The sequence below is a fragment of the Nerophis lumbriciformis genome, linkage group LG02 (assembly GCF_033978685.3).
Source record: "Nerophis lumbriciformis linkage group LG02, RoL_Nlum_v2.1, whole genome shotgun sequence".
Classification (NCBI taxonomy): Eukaryota; Metazoa; Chordata; class Actinopteri; order Syngnathiformes; family Syngnathidae; genus Nerophis; species Nerophis lumbriciformis.
In genome coordinates, this window is record NC_084549.2 from 40,417,734 (window position 1) to 40,438,252 (window position 20,519).

Here is a 20,519-nt window from a genome sequence, read left to right on the forward strand (position 1 = left end):
GTGTATTTGGGATCTGCATAAGTGCCAAAAATTTGCACGTGTCCGCTATTGCAGACTGTGCCATAGCCAAAAAACCAACAACTACAAATGACAAAACAATCAATACCACGCTTTTGTGCAAGGTGAAGGTAATCCGTACAATACTAGGTGAAAACAGTTTTTACTTTGATTAAACCGTATTAAATTGTTCAAATTAGGGGGTACATACAACTTTTTTTAACTTCCAATACGATATCCATATTGGAGTCTTTAATCCTGGCTGAAACTGATATTGACCCCATACGATATCAGCACAAATCATAAACTGTATATATTTATTATTTTGTAGTGCGCAATGTTACAAAATACATCATTAAGTGAAATTACTCAAACTGACAACAATGGTAGGTATGAAAACCCTTAACCCATTTATTATTATCCCTTTGAGGCATTTGTCATTAAGGGCTAAATAAACTTTGATTGAGTATTAACCATCTGGAATGGACTTATGGTGTCTGAAAGTTGAAGTATAGTACAATTTTATTTTATTTTCCACGGACATGTTTGATTCTGTATACTTTCTAATACGCTTTTACCTTGGACACTTTGTACCTGTAAGTAACATGCAGCTATAATATTTGGATACTTGTTTATAATAACACGTGTTTTAGAGTGCAATATTGTTTATTTAAGGCACTGCTTTTCAATTATTTTCTGTTACCCCGCCAGGAAAAAGAAAACATTTGGCTTCCCCCTACTCTTTGCCGTGACAATAAATAGTATCATTTGTCTATAAAACTGTAAGTACACCTCTGCATAACATTGTATCCTTATTAATATGAAAGAAAATAAATAAGAAAGCCATATAGGTCAACTTACAACAAATATAACTTTATTAACATTGTTTTTTTTAAGTCTGTAACAGAAAATATTTGAAATGAGGGACGGCGTGGCGCAGTGGGAGAGTGGCAACCCGAGGGTCCCTGGTTCAATCCCCACCTAGTACCAACCTCGTCATGTCCGTTGTGTCCTGAGCAAGACACTTCACCCTTGCTCCTGATGGGTGCTGGTTAGCGCCTTGCATGGCAGCTCCCTCCATCAGTGTGTGAATGTGTGTGTGAATGGGTAAATGTGGAAATAGTGTCAAAGTGCTTTGAGTACCTTGAAGGTAGAAAAGCGCTATACAAGTACAACCCATTTATCATTTAAATGCATCAATTTACCAACAATTTTCAAAATAATTCCTTATTAACCTCCCCACCCATTATTATGTATGTCTAGCTTGTATTCTATTGTGTGCTTAACTGTTGTGTAGCTGCAATCTCCTACTAGCATGTAGCCTACCATGTTTACCTTTGGTAAAAGTGCTGCAGGACAGCTTGTATTCTGAAAGTTTGTACTGTTTGTGCACATTTATCACACCTTAAGTATTGGCCCAGTTTGGATGTTGATGGGGGAGAAGACAGCACAAAGGCATGGTCGTTGCGATCATGTGTGTATAAAAGACAATGACGTACGGCCAGGTGTGCAGCCTTAGTTGTATCATAACAGAGGGACAGGATGGGAAATGGCGCTGATAGTGTTTCTAATAGAATTGAATGTGATGGCAGGAAAGAAAGACAGCATGTGTTAGCATGAATGCACTGCCTCCATTCAGTCTCGGACGTCAACAATAACACCAACTGAGACTCAGTCTATCATTATCATGCATCATTGTAATATATTTTGATTAGGGTAGCCGCTATACGGAATAAAAAAATAATAATTCTGCTATGCAAAATAAGTGGCTGTTGGCTGTGTTAATCAAGTGGTTGCTATAGACAAGGTTTATAATTGAGATGTCCTGATCCCGAACATGGCATCAAATCGGGGGCTGATATTTGCCTTTTTTAATTGATTGGCGATCAGCTGATGAGCTGAGCTGATCTTTACCGCAGCTGTGTTCCACATGAAAGATTACTTTGTTAGAGATGCACGCCCAGGGAGACACAATTACATTTCCATATTCCTTGTTACACACATGTAGGGGTTGCATGGATTCCAGAAGTGTGCGTGGCTTGCCAGAACACCGGCTCAAATTTGAGCGCAAGCTGCAACAAGCGCTTCGTCTAATGGATTAGATTTATATAGCACTTTTCTTTCAACCAGATAATCACAGCGCACACATTCACACATTGGTGGTGGTAAGCTACATCTGTAGCCACAGCTGCCCTGGGGTAGACTGACCGAAGTGTGGCTGCCAATTTGCGCCTACGGCCCCTCCGACCACCTATCATTCATTCACCGGTGTGTGCGGCACTGGGGGCAAGGGTGAAGTGTCTTGCCTGAGGACACAACGGCAGTGATTTGTCACAGTGCGATGGTGCTTCTAAGGTACTAATGCTCATCACTATGGTGGAAGAGAGTTAGTGGGCGGCCGAGGGTGGAGTCGGCTCTCTTGGTTGCTTTGTTGGGTCTGCTCCTGTCTCTGGCCATTTTCCCCCCACCCCAGCAGACGATGGCGTGGAACACCTCAGAGGATACCACAGTGTGTGTGGGTGTTGAAATTATGTTTTTTGTTTGGTTGCTTGTCTATGCATGGTGCAATCGTGTGTGTGCAATATATATTATTGGTTAATTATTTTTTGTTGTTTTATTTTTGCAGCTGTATGTAGAAATGGCTGGTTGCATCAGCTCTGCTCTTTTAAAGTCTTTAATGTCCTTTGTGTTCTTCGATGTTTGATGTTTCCCTCTTACACACATGTTTATGTGTGCTATGACTATGAGTTGTTTTTTTCCTTGGTCTCAGTCTGGACCCCCTCTTCAGGGGCGCAGGCTTAGACTGAATAGCGTTTACCTGTTTCTCACATTTTTTTGTAAGGGGCGCCAGAAGTTGGCAGACCGGTCAGCGATTCTGTTCTGTCTCCCTGTAATGTTTGTCTGCTCTTGAATGGGATTATGCTGAAAATCTTAATTTCCCCTCGGGGATTAATAAAATCATTCTGATTCTGATTCTTAGCAATGATGGTACTTTACATGAAAGTGCTGGTGTGTAGGTGTCGTGATCTGTGTGGTGGTGAACAGCCAATAGTGGGTTTTTTCCCATTGATGCACACATGTTAAAAGTGCAATTTCAATGTTGATTATGTGCATTTTTAGAAATAAATAATTAATGTTATGGAAAATAAAAAATATGTGCTAATTTTAGCTATTTTCCATAAAATATCTATTGAGGTTATCAAGTGTGTTTTATACGATTACTCGATGAATCAAACAAACTAATAAATGGACTATTCGATGATTAAAAGATAGCTCTAGCCCAACTCTGGAGGTTAATGCACACTCTTTGGGCTTGTGGAGGCGGATCTCCGGTCCTGTGGCGAACACAGGTGTGTTTGAGATGTATTATACTTGCATGTTGGAATATGACATGTGCTGCTTCTCGACTGCTCACACAAAGACATCCAGAAATCCACAACAGCGCTAGTAATGCACATTGATAAAGACTCTTACTGATTAAAATAATCCTTATTAGAATTAGCATGAATGCATTTTAACTGCCTCATCTTATATACAAAATACTAGAAATATGAATGAATGGAATGGCAGAGGATTGAAAAATACGAGCAATCAGATCATCTGCTTTATGTCACAAAGAGATGAAAGTATTTTCCAGAAAACAACAGGAGGTGCATTAGCTTGACTAGTCATCTGAGTAATCTCTGGAATCAACACATGCAAACAGCTTAATCAAAGCAATATTTATCTGCCAACTGCGCAGGTTGTGAGAGTGTTTGGTGGAAGAAGAGGGAAGGAGGGGCAGAATCACAGCGAGAATGAGAGCAATTTAGGCGGCGCGGGCCAGGGGGAAGACTCAGTAGCCGATATGTACCACGACATCCTTACACAGTCATCAAAAACAGATTAGGTGCGCCGGCAAATGGCCAATAGAGAAAGCATGCGTCTTGGAACAGCAGGGAATGATCACTTGATTTAAGCAACGGCAGGAGCGGCGCCGGGCGAGCTGATAAAAGATTTACATTGGTGAGAATTCAATTTGCCCATTCGGCTCGTCAGGCTGCTTCAGATTTACACCCCACCAATCCAATTTGTTTGCAGGCGCTCATCAGGGTGGAAGGGAAGCCTTACACACTGTAATACCAATCCAATTTGCTCCTTCAGTAGCATGTCTGCTAACTGTAGCAGAACAAAAAACTAAGCAGTTTTCTTACAATGAAAAAAAAAAATACCCTTGGGGTTTGAAAAAGACCTCCCACTTCTCGAGATATATACAAAAGAAACTGTGGCTATATCAATTACATTGTTCTGTATCAGCATTACAAAAAATAACTGCAGGCTAGCATGTGTTACTTATAGTGGTTTAAGAGAACTGATTCACCAAAAATGTCTACCATATTTTTCGGACTATAAGTTGCAGTTTTTTTCATAGTTTGGCCAGGGGTGCAACTTATACTCAGGAGCGACTTATGTGTGAAATTATTAACATATTACCGTAAAATATCAAATAATATTATTTAGCTCATTCACGTAAGAGACTAGACGTATAAGATTTCATTGGATTTAGCGATTAGGAGTGACAGATTGTTTGGTAAACGTATAGCATGTTCTATATGTTATAGTTATTTGAATGACTCTTACCATAATATGTTACGTTAACATACCAGGCATGTTCTCAGTTGGTTATTTTTGCCTCATATAACGTACACTTATTCAGCCTGTTGTTCACTATTCTTTATTTATTTTAAATTGCCTTTCAAATGCCTATTCTTGGTGTTGAGTTTTATCAAATAAATTTCCCCAAAAAATGCGACTTATACTCCAGTGTGACTTATATATGTTTTTTTCCTTCTTATTATGCATTTTCGGCAGGTGTGACTTATACTCCGGTGCGACTTAAAATACGGTATTTGTCCCAATTAAAAGTTTAACTTCGTGACAATTGTCGTTTGAAGAGTCAATCACAGCTGTCTCGCACAAATGCCCGTCACACGTGCACATTCAATAAAGAGGTATTTAAGAACGGAAAGATGGAAAAAATGATGCTATGGTTTCTACAGCGCATTCGAAAAATATTCACAGAGCTTCACTTTTCCCATATTTTGTAATGTTAAAGCCTTATTTCAATATATATATATATATATATATATATATATATATATATATATATATATATATATATATATATATATATATATATATATATATATATATATATATATATATATCTATCCATCCATCCATTTTCTACCGCTTATTCACTTTGGGGTCGCGGGGGGCGCTGGAGCCTATCTCAGCTACAATCGGGCGGACGGCGGGGTACACCCTGGACAAGTCGCCACCTCCTCGCAGGGCCAACACAGATAGACAGACAACATTCACACTCACATTCACACACTAGGGCCAATTTAGTGTTGCCAATCAACCTATCCCCAGGTACATGTCTTTGGAGGTGGGAGGAAGCCGGAGTACCCGGAGGGAACCCACGCAGTCACGGGGAGAACATGCAAACTCCACACAGAAAGATCCCGAGCCCGGGATTGAACCCAAGACTACTCAGTCACGTTGGGAAGACTATGTCTCCCGGCTGGCCTGGGAACGCCTCGGGATCCCCAGGGAAGAGCTGGACGAAGTGGCTTGGGAGAGGGAAGTCTGGGCTTCCCTGCTTAGGCTGCTGCCCCCGCGACCCGACCTCGGATAAGCGGAAGAAGATGGATGGATGGATATATATATATATATATATATATATATATATATATATATATATATATATATATATATATATATATATTTTTTTTTTATTAAATCAGACTAGCCAAGTACTAATAAAGGCAATTCAATCACTATCCTCTTGAGTGTCTCTTTTTTCCCCTATAAGTTGTTAAACTTGTGATGTCTCGACTCACTGAAGACTTCGGCGGGACAAAGTTTGGACACCCCTGCTTTACACCATTCTCTACTAGGATGTAAAATCACTTTTTCCGCAACAAAACTACTTATATCTCGCATTTCACTGTTGAATATTCTGTTTTACTCCAGAAAGAGACACGCCCCCTGCTCTCTTTGTAGCCCAAACAGACAAATCGATCAGGAGCAATCAGTGCATTGAAATTTGATGATGTTATTCAACGTCAGCGCCCATGTTCGCTCGCTTTGTGTCTGTTTTGCCGTGATCGTAACTGAATTAAAGCATCAATAATGAGTAACTTTGAAGAAATCATTTAGGATTTTGGCTTAGTTTGTACACTGGACACCCTTCCTGCAGCCATGGCCAGGAATTAAAACTATGCCTTCTGCCATGCCAAGCAAAAGCGTGTACCGTTACAGGACCAAATATTTTGTTTAGATAAAAGGCTCCAGCACCCCCCGCAACTCCGAGAGGGACAAGCGGTAGAAAATGGAGTGATGGAAAAAAACAACAACAGCCCCAAAATAGATTTTGAATCACATATTCAATCGCAGTTTCAATATTATGAAAAAAAAATCCTGCAATGCAATTATTTTCCTAAACCATTCATAATGATCTGTTAATAACTTGTAACCTACAGTATAAATAGCACATAAGAAAGTTAATGCATCACTGCTTTTTCCAACAGTGTACGTTGAGTACCTAGAAAATTGTTATATAAAACGATAGGTATTATTATTGATGTGGAACTTATGTTTTGGCCAGGGTGTGTCTCGTTTAAGTTTTGTACTCATACTTCATGTGATTAGATGACCTAACTGTAGTTTTACATTTGACACTATTTTTGCTTTCAAAATATTAATAACTAATACATCACATGTACATAATAGTCCCTTTTTACAAATAAATCCCAGTATACAAGAAGAATTTAAAAAAGAAAATATGGGTAAATGTGTCATTACGGTATTCTCTCTGTCCAAGGACCACCGCAAAATCAACTAGAAAAGAATGATCATAGACAACCACAATGTGACCCACAAAGTTATTTCTAATACAGTGGTATCTCGGGTTTCATTAGTAATCAGTTCCAAAATGTCCCACAAGAAACTAATTGTATGGAAACAGAAGCAATTGTTTCCCCATAAAAAATAAGATAAATCAATTTAAACTGTTACAAACACCCAAAATTTTAACACAATTTGATGGAAAATATTAGTAATCTTATGTGCAGAAAACAATGCAAAATAAGATATAAATGTTCAATGTGATCTTTATTGAATTTGTACTCAATAAAAACAAAAAGTTGTGGGGTGCACAGTTCTGCAGAATGAAATGTTGGCTAACAGACTAACTAATTACACACAACGTTTGGCCATACAATAACCAAAATAGTGTATGAAAACTAGAGCACAATGTTGGCTACAATTTTTGTCATTAACCGAATGGTGCGAAAAGTACAATTGTACTGCATATGTTTATGTACAATTACTACAGAACACCATTAGGCTGGAATAATAAATTGTCCAACATTAAGACACATTGATTTGAAGACACAATTACATTATTAAATTGTTTTAAAACACATTTATCAAATGAATACTGTTCATGTGTGGTATTAATTGTAATACACATGAAACAAAGATGTATTAAATGTTACCTTATGTAGGGATAGGCTAGAATTTGGTAGTATTAAATGCACTGACCAAAGTTTGGCAGTACTACTGGCTACCGATTCACGTAAAATCCAACAGTGTTATTTTTCGATACCTTTGTTGCACATGGCGTCACATCCAGTTGCATAATTGGCACCGGTTCAAGCACTTGGCCGAGAAACATGCGGTCAAGCACACAGAACAGACTCAGCCGGAATGCCTTTAGCTAATGTTACAATTCACCATGTCAACAGAGAAAGAAGAAGGCGCGCAAAAGTAAAGGTAGGCTCCACTTTTCAACATGCGCAAACTCGATGCTAATCTATATTGAATTTGCCATAGACATGCAACAAATTAGCATTGGCAATTTTACATTTTGATTTCAAATAATTTCATTCAATTCATTTCCAAAAATTTGGTAATGAAAACTACAACTATGATGCGTGTTACAATCAAACAGCTGGTGTGTATTAAACACAATACTTACAGTATAAATATTTTGTAGGGCTCAACAAAAGAAAAACACTTGGCACATTCAGCTTAATAGCAAAGACTGGCAATACATCGTCGACTATACACTGCTGTCATCTAATGTCTTGGAATTGCAATTGCATGCAAGTCTACTATGTAATACAGTGCAGTACAGTTCTTGCAATGAGACACAGAAGTGTAAGAAAACAAGATAACAATTGGACAGCACAGTTCAGTGTTAAAACATGTAGATTCAATAACACATTTTAATACACACAAAAGTACTGGAAATTGGTACTGTAGACTAGAGTACCAATTTTCTTCGGTACCAAGGTACCGTAGAATTCGTACTGTAGCGATTCAAATGTGAAAGGTACCCATCCCTAACCTTAGGTGAGGATGGGTAGTGCACATTTGTGTGTGGGGTTAAAGCAGGGGCACAAACAGGGTGAACAAACGCATGCACACGCACACAGCCCCCCCACCAGGTGAACAAACAGACCTGCAGAGTGATGCTCAAAGAAGTGCCCTGCCTCCAATTAGCATTAATAGCACTTAAACTATGGGGTAAATGCATGGGGGTTTTGGTATGCTAATCAAAAGGCTAAAGAAGTGATCTGGGGATAAAAGAGAGGCTGAAGAATAGGATGAGTAAACCAGATAGAAAGGGAGAGAGGGAGGAGAGAGGGGCTAAAGAGGGATCAGACAGAAAGAGGCTTGAGGAAGATGGAAAAGAGCAAAATCTTCAAAGGGTTAGAGGAGCTGCTTGACTTCAGGGTGGCCTGAAAGCCACCTGCTTCCTGAAGGACAGACCCCAGCCTAACAGTGAACAATCGTCCTATCAGGGCGTGAGAGCAACTCTCTTATGGCTTTATTGACCAACAAGCCGGAGGTCACTTTGGTGTTAAAGGAGATTGGGAGAAAATGAAGTTTTCCTTCTCACTTCCTCCTGACAATAAACTTCTACCCGATAGCCCTTTAACAACAAAACTTAGCCATTTTTCATGACAGTCCGCAGTAAAAGTTGATTAAAAACACTCTACAATGGCAATTAAAGGGCCATTCCGTGCACCTGTGTGTGCATGTATAGGTAAGGCCCCATGTCTGTACCGCACCCTTCATTGGTTCCGAGGGAGATAACAAGCCTTAATGCAACAGCAAACAGTTGAATGGCGTGTTATGGCTGGAGTGATTAATGTGTCTGATTAGCGGGTTCACAAATTTATCACAGTTGGTAAACGGTCTGAGAGGGCGTGCGGGCTGGAAGCCATCCGTCCTATCAGACCCCTATTGCGCACACAAAGACTAATTACACCAATTAAACGGCCAAGCTGACTGACTAACATCTGAACCTGTTTCAAAGAGCTGATGCAAGCTGTACACACAGGCTGACATACTTTGTGAAGTGCAGGCCCAGTGATAGTGTGTTTTACAATTTTAATACAACATGGTTAAAGGGGAACATTATCACAATTTCAGAATGGTTAAAACCATTAAAAATCAGTTCCCAGTGGCTTATTATATTTTTCGAAGTTTTTTTCAAAATTTTACCCATCATGCAATATCCCTAAAAAAAGCTTCAAAGTGCCTGATTTTAACCATCGTTATAAACACCCGTCCATTTTCCTGTGACGTCACATAGTGAAGCCAACACAAACAAACATGGCGGAAAGAACAGCAAGCTATAGCGACATTAGCTCGGATTCAGACTCGGATTTCAGCGGCTTAAGCGATTCAACAGATTACGAATGTATTGAAACGGATGGTTGTAGTGTGGAGGCAGGTAGCGAAAACGAAATTGAAGAAGAAACTGAAGCTATTGAGCCATATCGGTTTGAACCGTATGCAAGCGAAACCGACGAAAACGACACGACAGCCAGCGACACGGGAGAAAGCGAGGACGAATTCGGCGATCGCCTTCTAACCAACGATTGGTATGTGTTTGTTTGGCATTAAAGGAAACTAACAACTATGAACTAGGTTTACAGCATATGAAATACATTTGGCAACAACATGCACTTTGAGAGTGCAGACAGCCCAATTTTCATCAATTAATATATTCTGTAGACATACCCTCATCCGCGCTCTTTCCCTGAAAGCTGATCTGTCCAGTTTTGGAGTTGATGTCAGCAGGCCAGGGAAGCTAGGGTTGATAGGGGGTTTAGCTCGCTCGTCTGCGGGAACAAACTGCCGCCATTGCTTGCCGTGCTACCGAGGGCCTTTGTCCCTGAATTGCTCACACACTCCTGCAGATTCAATGGGGGTCTGGCGGCAGATTTCTTTGACTTTATCGTTGGAAATGCATCTGCTTTGAGTGTCCCAGGATATCCACACATTCTTGCCATCTCTGTCGTAGCATAGCTTTCGTCGGTAAAGTGTGCAGAACAAACGTCCAATTTCTTGCCACTTTCGCATCTTTGGGCCACTGGTGCAACTTGAATCCGTCCCTGTTCGTGTTGTTACACCGTCCGACAACACACGAGGCATGATGTCTCCAAGGTACGGAACACAGTCGAAAAAACGGAAAATAACAGAGCTGATTTGACTCGGTGTTTGAGAAAATGGCGGATTGCTTCCCGATGTGACGCCACGTTGTGACATCATCGCTCCGAGAGCGAATATTAGAAAGGCGTTTAATTCGCCAAAATTCACCCATTTAGAGTTCGGAAATCGGTTAAAAAAATATATGGTCTTTTTTCTGCAACATCAAGGTATATATTGACGCTTACATAGGTCTGGTGATAATGTTCCCCTTTAAATCATTAGAATAATTCTACATTGACAAAAATAATGCTTAGTTCTGTTGACACCGTCAGAGAGCTTATAGACATGTTCTTCAGTCACAGTCCTATGCTCTGTACATCTAACCCACCACAGTCAACAGTGGTCAAGATAATAATTTTCTAGTCATTTATGACACCCTTGAATATACCAGAATAATAAACTCATTTGTAGAACATATTTTTTCGAGTACATATCTCAATTTGCTGATTCGTTTGTTTGCCCATTTTTTGTGCCATTGAGCCATCATCTCAGATGATGCATGAGGGTAAGGTACCACATCGAGAGCGTGTACAGCCCATCAAGAGCTCACTCATTCACGCTTGGTTTGGAGCTTAGTGTTTGATTTTACTGCAGACACATTACTCACATTTACTTCTGCCTGTTTGTTTTCAGACAGTGAAAGCGACCTAGAGTGTGTGTATGGTAAAGAGAGAGGGTCTTCATTCACAAGCAGCTCTGAATTGCTTGGCCCTTTTTAAAGGGGGAGCTATGCTGCTCAGTTTGGGGGCTTTTAGAATGATATCAGATCCCAGTGGGGAACTATTAAAGTTTATTTTAATACAATACAGCGCTACCTCAACGAACGAGGTAAATCGGTTCTTCGACCGAGCTTATAACTCAAAATACTCAAATCTCAAATCAGCCCCGCCCTTTGAAATGGATCGAAATTGTCATGACCTGTCACTTCGGGTCATTTCCGAGATTTGAGGTCTATTTCTGTTTCAGCAATCCTGCCTTTGTTTATTTTCTAGTTTCTCGAGTGCTAATTAATCTCACCTGCCTCTGATTAGCGATTGGGAGGCTCACCTGCTTCTGATCAAGAGTATTATAGACCTGTGTCAGCCTGCCTTCCTTGCAAGTCCATTGTTTGTTACTGGTGACAGTAACGTTTGGTGCCTGCCTGTTGCTAACGTTAGCTGTTTTCCTTGTTTGCTGACGCTACTACATTTGTTTTGTTTTCATCCTATGCAAGGCACCTTGATATTCGTGTATGCTTTCCTTCGGCACGCTGCTTTTGTATTTTTTCTAAGTTCTAAATAAGCATTCTTACCTGCACAATGTTTCTGCTGATTCTTGTCTGTCATTTTGCATCCTGAGAAACACGACCAACGCAAAGACATGACCGAATCGTTACAGAAATTAGTTTAATCAATGTAAAACCACGCCAATTTTAACATGTAACAAGTCTTTTAAAAAGAAAAACTAACTTTTAGTTAAGAAGTATTGCTTGAAAATCTATTTGATCTAATGTACTACAAACAGTACTACAGTAGTTATATGAAATAATATAATTCTATTGTACATCAGGCTGCTTCTTTGTCATGTAAGAATAGGAACTAATAAATTGTTGTCAGATGTCTTTGAATGACCTTTGAGAGTTGATAGCAACATGACATGTACGTCTGCTTAAAGGTGTCACATTATAACTTCTTTTGGACATTTAAAACACTTCCTTTTGGTCTACATAACATGTAATGGTGGTTCTTGGGTCAAAATTTTGCAAAGATTATGTTTTACAGACCACATTCAGGCTGCTTTCTGACCGTCTCTTCAGGATGTGCAGTTTTGTGCACGGTCTTATTTACGTGCCTCCACTTTGACAGCATCTTCTCCTCGTTCGCCATGTTGTAGTTTTGAGCGCTTCCATATGGATATAAGTTAGAACTGTACGCTACTATGTATTAAAAATGGCAAGAGAAGAAGATATATGCGTCACTTCCTGTCATTGAGAGAGGACGCAAAAGAAAAACGCTCCGCTTCTGCTACCGGAGTTTTTGTTAAGTCTGAAGATTTTGACCACTGATTTGTGATCACAGCCACAGGAGAGTCACCTGGCATCTTCGATCTGATATTGGTCAGTTGAGAGGCACAGATACGCTGAAATAAGGCGAGTTGGAAGAGCCGTTAGCCTCAAGCCAACGGCGCCTTGCCGCAGTTCAAAGCGGTTGCCTGGCAACCAAAAGCTACGGCGAGTTTACAGCTGTTTTAAAGTGATTCCGACGTCGCAGAGTGATATAAGTTGACAGGCTGACACCCAAAATTGATCTCTGAACGGCGCAAGGTACGAAATTGTTGAAAAAACAAGTTAAAAGTACCGCAAGTTGCTAAAGAAGTAACTGCCGTTAAGACATAAGAGGCACTGACGTCATCGACTGCCGCGATGCCAAAAGCTAAAGGAAAGACTGAACAAGATTTGAGGCTGGATACAGGACATGATGGGAATCAACAAGAGATACTACAAAAACTATTCCATGAATTTAAAGAAGAAATGAAAGAAGAATGGAACTACACGGTGGAGGGATGGAAAGAAGAAATGAAAGAAATGAAAGAAGAACACAGACGAGATGTGAAAAGTCTGCAGCAATGTATAGAAAGTCTGCAATCTCACAAAACCATCAGAAATAATGAAGCCACTGAAATGGGTAAACAAATAAAGATCCTTCAAGAAGACAACAACATGCTGAAGAATATCATAGATGGAATGGATCAGGATAAACGGATGAATGATATCATCGTGACAGGGCACCGAATTAAACCAAGATCCTATGCGAAAGCTGTGAATAATGAAGGTGAACCAGATGAAATGGATATGGTCTCAGCAGAACAGCAAGTGGTCAACTTTCTGCAATCAAAAGAAATTGAAATTGACATTAATACCATCGAAACATGCATCCCACTGAACGGAAGAAACAACAACGCCACTCCAGTCGTGCTCGTGAAACTTGTAAACAGAAAATCTAAAATGGCATTGCTGAGACAGGGAAAGAAGCTGAAGGGAACAAATGTGTACATGAATGAGCATCTCACAAAACGTAATGCTGGAATCGCCAAGAAAGCACGCGACTTGAGAAAGCAGGGAAAAATCCAGGGAACTTGGAGCGCCAACTGTAAAATCTACATGAAGCTGAATGGAGGTCCAGAAGCAAAAGTACTTGCTGTCCATGACATCAAGGACCTGGACAATTTTTAAAGTCTACACAGCTTCCACAACAACGATGATAATGGACTCTGACAGAAAACAAGCACCTAAATTCAGCATCAACACTACTATGTTCCAAGGGACGACTAAACAAGAGGACCTAGATTCAGAATTGCATCCACCTACACTTATAGAGATTATTGAAACAACATCAAAGATTGTTGAACAAGAAAACATGGAACTAAAAAATTTCTGCAACAAAGATCACAAAAACCAGGATTTGGAAAATGATATAGATCCACTTCTCTTCTCTTTCTCCCACTTCAGTAATAATTGTTTTTATTATACGGATGATCAATATAACAGTAACATTAAATGTGATAACAAATTGTCAATTATTCATTTTAATAGCAGAAGCTTGTATGCAAACTACAACAATATTAAGAACTTTTTAGAACACATCAACGAACCCTTCAAAGTGATTGCTGTCACGGAAACATGGATTGATGATAAAAAAGGAATAGATTTTGATCTGGATGGATATGAACTAAACTACATCAACAGAAACAACAAAAATGGAGGAGGAGTAGCTGTGTATGTGATGAAGAACCTGAACTACAAAGTGGTAAAAAACATGTCATTTGCTATAGATAATATCTTAGAATGTATAACAATTGAAATATGTCAGGAAAAAAGCAAAAACATATTCATCAGTTGTATATATAGATCACCTAAGTCAAGTATAGAAACATTTGAAGAATGGATCAAGGCTACTTACATGGACAATGGGCAAAGAATAATTTTCTTATGTGGTGACTTTAATATTGACTTATTGAACCCTAACAAGCAAAAGTCTATTGATGACTTCATTGATACAATGTACAGCATCAGTTTATATCCTAAAATCACAAAGCCAAGCAGAATTACAGGACACTGTGCCACGCTTATTGATAATATTTTTACCAATGATTTTGATAATAACACTACAAGTGGTCTACTTATAACCGATGTTAGTGATCATCTGCCAGTTTTTACAATATATGATGGAAACTACAAGAAGAACACGGAAGACAAAAGGACATTTCGAAGACTGTGCACAGAGAAGAGGATGATTGCTTTCAAAATTGAGCTACAAAAGCAAGATTGGGACAATGTGTACAATGAAAATGAGGTTGATGAAGCATATGAACATTTCTTAAACAAGTTCATAATACTTTATAACAAACATTGTCCATGGATACAACTCAGTAATAAGCAGAGAAAGAATAATCAACCATGGATGACAAAAGGATTAAAAAATGCTTGTAAGAAGAAGAATACACTATATAGGAAATTTATAGCACAAAGAACTACAGAGGCAGAAATTAAGTACAAAAAGTATAAAAACAAGTTAACATACATACTACGATTATGTAGAAAAGAATATTACAGTGAATTATTGGACAAGAACAAAACTAATATGAAAGCAACATGGGGCATCCTCAATAGCATTATTAAAAATGGCACTAAGAGGGACTACCCTCAATACTTCTTAGACGGAAATAAAAAAAATGACAACATAAAGGAAGTAGTTGAAAGTTTCAATAATTATTTTGTAAATATTGGACCAAAATTGGAAGAAATGATTCCAGACCCAGTTTCAATTGAGGACTATAATGATACCATAGAGCGAAATTCCAACTCCATGTTCCTCAGTAATGTGACACAGGAGGAAATAGTTACAATCGTGAAAAAATGTAAATCCAAGACTTCAACTGATTGTAATGAAATTGATATGGAAACGATAAAAAAGGTTATTGAAGAGATCTCAGGACCATTAATGTATATTAGTAACCTATCATTTCAAACAGGTATATTTCCATTTCAAACAGGTATATTTCCAAACAAAATGAAAATAGCTAAAGTTGCACCAATTTACAAGACTGGCGACAAACATCAATTTACAAACTATAGACCTGTTTCCTTACTTCCAAAATTTTCTAAAATCATTGAAAAACTGTTCAATAACAGATTAGAGAGTTTCATAAATAAAAATAGAATACTCGAAGAAAATCAATATGGATACAGAGCTAATGTTTCAACTTCGATGGCTTTAATTGAAATTACAGAAGAAATTACCAATGCTATAGATAATAAAAAATGTGCGGCAGCAGTTTTTATGGATCTAACTAAAGCATTTGACACAATTAATCACAATATTTTAATCAAAAAACTAGAACGATATGGCATCAGAGGGTTAGTCTTAAACTGGATAAGAAGTTATCTAACGAACAGGAAACAATACGTGAAGGTAGGCGAACACACCTCTACAACGCTAAATATATCCTGTGGTGTACCTCAGGGATCAATACTAGGACCTAAATTATTCAATCTATATATAAATGACATTTGTAAAGTTACAAAAGATTTAAAGTTAGTATTATTTGCGGATGATACAACAGCGTTTTGTTCAGGAGAGAACACACAGAAGATACTACAAATAATAACAGAAGAAATTAACAAATTAAAAAGATGGTTTGACAAAAACAGACTATCGTTGAATCTCAGTAAAACTAAAATAATGCTATTTGGTAACAGTAGAAGAGAAAGTCAAACACAAATACAAATAGACGGAATAGAAATTGAAAGAGTAAATGAAACCAAATTTCTAGGTATAATGATTGATGATAAATTGAACCGGAAATCTCACGTAAAAAATATACAACATAAAGTAGCAAGAAACACGTCAATAATGAATAAAGCAAAACATGTTCTGCACAAAAAATCACTTCATATTCTCTACTGCTCACTAGTGTTACCATATCTGAGTTATTGTGCAGAAATATGGGGAAATAATTACAAAAGTACACTTCATTCATTAACGGTGTTACAAAAAAGATCAGTTAGAATAATACATAATGTTGGATATAGAGAACACACAAATCCTTTATTTATTGAATCAAAGATTCTGAAATTCTACGACATAGTGAATTTGCAAACAGCTAAAATTATACACAAAGCAAACTATAACCTGCTACCCAAGAATATATAACAATTCTTCTCAAAAAAGAGGAGAAATATAATCTTAGGGAGAAATGTAATTTAAAACATTTGTATGCACGTACAACACTTAAGACCTTCAGTATATCAGTATGTGGAATTAAATTATGGAATGGATTAAGCAAAGCAATCAAACAATGTACTAATATGATCCACTTCAAGAAACTCTTCAAACTTAAAGTGTTTACAAAGTACAAAGAAGAAGAACCATGATAAACATTCTGAATTTATTTAACTCATCCATTCTTTCATTCTTTCACTCACAAAATAATCTTACTTATTTCAACATATGAAATGTAACTTACTTCACCAATTATTATTTATTTACTTATTTTATTGTGATTACTTATGGAGTATATTGTGAATAAATTGAGAACAGGAAGTGAACAAAAGTTTTAGCAACTGTTATGTAAAAGAAAAGGGGTAGGATTAAATAAGCTCTGCTTCTTCCTACTCCTTTTCGAACATGTTGAAAAGAGAAACTGGAGATTGTGATGTATCATGTTGTATACTTGCATGTTCGAAATAAACTCAAACTGAACTGAACTGAACTATATGCGCATGTACGAACCAGTCTGCCCCACAACAAGAGAAAGGAGAAAAAGAAGGAGCTTATTGACTACAAAGTCGGACTATAATGGCGGACTGGCGCAAAGCTTGTTGGGTAAATTTTTACCATATATGGTGATATCCGCTGATGTCAATTGTCACAGGACAGAGCAAATTCTCTTTTGGAGGAAGGTAGGCAAGATTGTTTATAAATATCTCTGCAATGCCTCCACATTTTGATTTCAAATTTTGTGGACTTATGGGAATCCCAAATACACAAAAGCAGGTACCGATAGTGAGAAAAGTTGGTTTTGCATAAAAGGTCGCTTTTAAGACCCAGTGAACAAGGCTAATGCTCGAATCTCTGATTTGTAGTCAGGAGAAACGAAGGAACTGAAACAGACAGTACATTCGACAGCTTCTCTATATTTTCATGGATTCATGTCCGCCGTGTGGATGTTATTTTGACCAGAAGCTGCTTCAGAGCGGTGCACACTGACTAGGGCTGAACGATTTTGAGAAAAAAACATAATTGCACATTTTTTGCTCCAAAATTGCCATTTGATTGGAGATTTCTACATTTTACACATAAAAATGCATCACACTGTGAAATGACCGACTGAAGGAAGACGTGTTACTTTTTGACTGTCAGTCAACATACTCTCGTTTCAAGGCGCCACACATTAGAACAATATGTAATAATTTACTTTAAAATATATTTGGTTTTATGCAGACAGACTCAGAGCTTTTGTCTACATCATATTCTTAAACTGAAAAAAAGAGTTTATAATGGAATGCAATATATATATATATATATATATATATATATATATATATATATATATATATATATATATATATATAATAAATGGGTATAGCGCTTTTCTACCTTCAAGGTACTCAAAGCGCTTTGACAGTATTTCCACATTCACCCATTCACACACACATTCATATATATATATATATATATATATATATATATATATATATATATATATATATATATATATATATATATATATATATATATATATATATATATACATACATATATGCATATATATAAACTTTTTCAATATTGTATTTTTTTTTTTTTAATCATTGTACTGTAATTGGAAGATAAATAACTGTATCCTAAATAAATGAACAGAGAACACATTACATTGACTTTCATTTCTGTAAGCAAACATTTTATGTAAATAAATATTGAAAATCTCAAAGTGCATTTTTTCCCAGTTGGAAAAACCAGGTTGGACTTTGTCTTTTTGTTTGTTGCCATCACGTGATCGCGGCATTCTCGCTTGTTTGTCCGTGTTGAAGGGCTCATATCGCTCGTCTGATTTGAAGTTGAAATTGTCCCACAACGGGACATTTGACTTAGAATTGTTTTTCCTCCTCATTGGCTCTCTGTTTGTGCTTCCTGTGTGTGCGGTCTGCTGAGTCACTCTCCGCCCACCGAGACAATATTGTGGATGACAGAAAAGAGGGTTCACTGCGTTGTTAATTCTACTGTTAAATAAACACTGAGGGACTGAGAGCAATGCACATATAAATACCTCATACTCCCTGTTTGTAGCGCGCGATAAGAAACGCCATGCTCAACAATGTCTGTCACTCAAATGGCGGTGACGGTGGAGGAAAAAAAAAATCCCAGCCTCTTGCGGTATTGTTATCGTACTAATTAAAACCTAGATTTCAATTTTATGTTGATTAATCGTGTAGCCCTAAGACTGACTATGCTGCAGTCGGATCACCTTGCCAAGTCTGCTACACGGTAGGAAATGTCTTGAATGGTCCGTTTTTCTGATTCGGTGGGTATCGTCCTTTGCACTAACAATTAACAGTTCCGGTGGCTGGATGACAGGATTGAGTTGATCTCTGGCTGTGGACAATTACTGCCAGGGGCAGAAATGCTCATAACTCTGATTATGCGAGTAACTTAATGCAAAACAAAAAGACGAAAGACAGCTGATATCGCAAAATACTGGTAAATTGGGGTATCACTTTACTCCATAAATCTCAAGTTGTGTACAGAGCAAATCCGCATTCTTCTCCTCTTGGTCGATAAGCTCAATTCGGCAAACTCCTCCCCAGACCGTGCCTACTCTGTTGTGATTGGTCAGGGGTCGAGGACACTCGTCAAGTTCTTGTACCTGACCCTTCATAAGCTTTAGGAGTGACATCAATCAAAACCATGGATAACTTCAAAACCTACCAACCTCATGATACGGTACTTCCAAATCATGTAGCACACAAGTACTTACTCTCTGAGCATTATATCGATTGCAACTGGACTGTTCAGGTTGTCTTCAACATTTCGCCTCTCATTCTAGCGGTCTTCATTGGTTCATGCTCAAGACTACATAGGACAGTTCTCGACTAGATAGGTCATCAGACTGTGTCTTCAATCAAAATTATTCAAGGGGAACTGCACTTGAGCCCTCTAAATAAGCATCCAACTCTGAATTAGTTGATCAATATAATATACCCAGAAGTCACTTTTTAAATGTTATCTCTTTACAACATGCTGTAAAATGCATATTATCTGAAAGGATGCCTTATATTAGCCACAAACTGGAGAATACATTATTTTTAATCAGGATACTATTTTTAAAAAATGTTTAAAAGGTTTTATACAATAATAAATGAACATGGATTTTTCTTTGCGAACGGCAATAATAAAACTTTAAAATAAATTAATAAATAAAAAACCAAGCAAAAACACGTACAGGGTGTTTTGTTGTTTGTAGTATGGCGCAATCTTTTGGACAAATCCGCTCACTGCAGGTGCTGCAGTGCCCTTCCATTTATTAGTAGCAGGTGCTGCAGTGTCCTTCCATTTATCGGTAATGCTTTTTTTTTTTTTTTTTTGCTTTTTTTTTCAACGGGCGTACTGTTTAGTCTTTTAGCAGTCCACAGTGTCTCTAATCGTATGGATTCTTCATTCACCACTCAAAGCAACTTTTGTAAGTTTTACAGTATAAGTAAATGTGTTTATACTTACTAAACTGTCCCATGTGTGATGTGTTTTCATGCATATTTGCTTTTTGACAATGACTTTTGTTTTGTTTGATCAGCCGTTTTACTGTGGTGCTACAGGCACCCATCTATCCATCCATTTTCTACCGCTTATTCCCTTCGGGGTCGCTGGAGCCTATCTCAGCTACAATCGGGCGGAAGGCGGGGTACACCCTGGACAAGTCGCCACCTCATCGCAGGG

At 38.0% G+C, this 20,519-nt stretch overlaps 1 protein-coding gene across 2 annotated transcripts in view; it reads right to left on the reverse strand.

The window, feature by feature from the left end:
* inpp5a (inositol polyphosphate-5-phosphatase A) overlaps positions 1–20,519 on the reverse strand; it is a 408,597-nt gene that overhangs the window by 16,038 nt on the left and 372,040 nt on the right. The gene's annotated exons all lie outside the window — the stretch shown is intronic.